The following is a 2,500-nucleotide window of genomic DNA, read 5'->3' as shown; positions in this document are numbered from 1 at the left end:
TCGATGGAATGATAATATAGTTCGATGAATGAATAACTAATTTAAAACTCAACTCTTATCGACATGACTTTATGAATATGACCTGATGCTGCCGATATAAAACAAAGCAGGAGAAAGGCAAAGGGGATTTTATCCCATGTGAATACTAAAGGAGATGACAAGGGGACGATAAATGGAATGTAAACGGGCGAAAGAATGGTTGAAGGACATCGATGGAGAAAACGAACGTAAAATAAATTAATGTTTGAGAGAGAAAACCAAGATATAAGGGAAGGAAATTGAAAGGGGGCTGATGATGCCACAAGTAAGATGAGTAATAATTTATCGTTTCTGGAAATCTTCAAATGCGTCCCTGCCTGGCGTTCTGCTGGACGAGAGATCAAGTACCACTCAAGCTCGATAGCTTAATGTAGCGTCTGCAACCTCACCATCCTGTTAAGCTAAGGATGGGGATTTTCAGGTAGCCTATAGGTCTACCTGCTGAGTCATCAGCAGCCATTACCTAGCTTGGTCGGAGAGGGGGCTTGGGTGCTGACCATATTAAATATGCTCAGCGCCCATGCCCCCTCTCCACCGAAGCTAGGATCAAGGAGAGCCAGGCAATGGCTGCTGAGTACTCAGCAGATAGACCTATAGTCTCCCCCAACCACCCATCCATAGCTCACAAGGATGGTGTGGTTGCAGCGACCAAGGGAACTAACGAGTCTGAACGGGACTGGAACCCCCAAGGACGCTACCATAAGGCCACCACAACCCTTTCAAAGCATATACAGTAGAGTGGTTCCATTGAATAAGCGGAAAATATTGAATTCCCACAATATTATCATGAAGAGGAAACTATGAAATTAAAGTAGCCATTCTATAAAAGTGACATTAATGTCAGTTAATTTAAAAAGTGTAAAACAACGAAAATCTACAAAATATATGCGCGTAGATTTCATCGTTTCAATCCAGACACACAGGGACATTTCGGTCCATGATTTATTAAAATCATAAATATCTTCCTCACATTTCATAAGATAAACACAAAAATAGTCAATATCATAATGAGTAAGAACTATGATTAATATTGAATGCGTTTTTGACATTTTAATGTTTCACTTTGTGTAATAATGTCTTGCTATTAACAATAAAAACATTTTTATCACAAAGTATTTTCCCCAGGTATTGCATCTTTTATCTTCAGCATTTCATCACACACTTACTGTAAAAATAATTTCATAAATTTTTATTGAGGATGAAATAGATAAGTGTCCATTTCGAGTCATTTTAGTGACAGAATCTTCAAAGTTTTTCTTCTACTGCAATGTGATTAATTAGTGGTTATTTTCCTCTTGGGAAGGGTATAAGAGACTCTTTACCTAAGGTAATCAGCTCTTCTAAGAGGGACACTCCAAAATCATACCATTGTTCTCTAATCTTGGGTAGTGCCATAAGCCTGTGGATATACGAGGTGCCTCACACTGTGGGACCTGGGGGAACCCAAACAAAAAATAAGGCAATAAGGTAAGGCAACATGATCTTCCACTGTCTTGGGGCAGAGTTCTCTTGTGTGAGGGTACATTCAAGCACACTGTTCTATCTGTTTCCTTATTTCCTTTCCTCTCTTGGTTATTTTCCTTATTAGAGCCCTTGGGCATATACCATCCTGCTTTTCCAACTAGGGTTGTAGCTTAATAAATAACAATAATATTAATAACAATAAAAATAATAATAATAATAATAATAATAATAATAATAATAATAATAATAATAATAATAATAATAATATTTATTAATATTGATATTAATATTAATATTAAAATTAAAATCAAAAGTAAAATTAGAATTAAAATTAAAACTAAAATTAAATGATAATAATAATAATAATAATAATAATAATAATAATAATAATAATAATAATAATAATAATAATAATAATAATAATAATAATCCCTTACTATGAAAGCTGGTTCCTAGTAAAGTATTAAAAAGTTGGTTGGCTAAAAAAATTTGGATAAACTCTGATATTGATGGAAACTAAACTAAATTCATGAATAGGTAATAACCAAGTAATTACAAATCTCTGATTTTCATTTATAGAAAAATAAATAATTATTTATTTGGGTATTAATGGTAGAGTTATGCAATCAGCCTGAAAATACAACCGGAGGCATTTTACTGTTTGATGTTATGTAACCTCCATTTAGAAATGCTTGGTTTAATGGTATCAAAAGGAATATGTGAAAAATAAATCCTGCTATCAAATGCCATATTAAATATTAAATAGCTGATAATCTAACACACACAGATATACAGCATATATATATGTATATATATATATATATATATATATATATATATATATATATATATATATATATATATATATATATATCTATATATATATATATGTATATATATATATAATATAATATAATGTATATATACATAAAAATATCAGTTTGTATGCATATATATATATATATATATATATATATATATATATATATATATATTT

This window comes from Palaemon carinicauda, chromosome 18, assembly GCF_036898095.1.
Source record: "Palaemon carinicauda isolate YSFRI2023 chromosome 18, ASM3689809v2, whole genome shotgun sequence".
In the NCBI taxonomy this organism is placed as follows: Eukaryota; Metazoa; Arthropoda; class Malacostraca; order Decapoda; family Palaemonidae; genus Palaemon; species Palaemon carinicauda.
The sequence above is the reverse complement of the archived record's forward strand: the minus strand, read 5'-3'. Positions refer to the sequence as shown.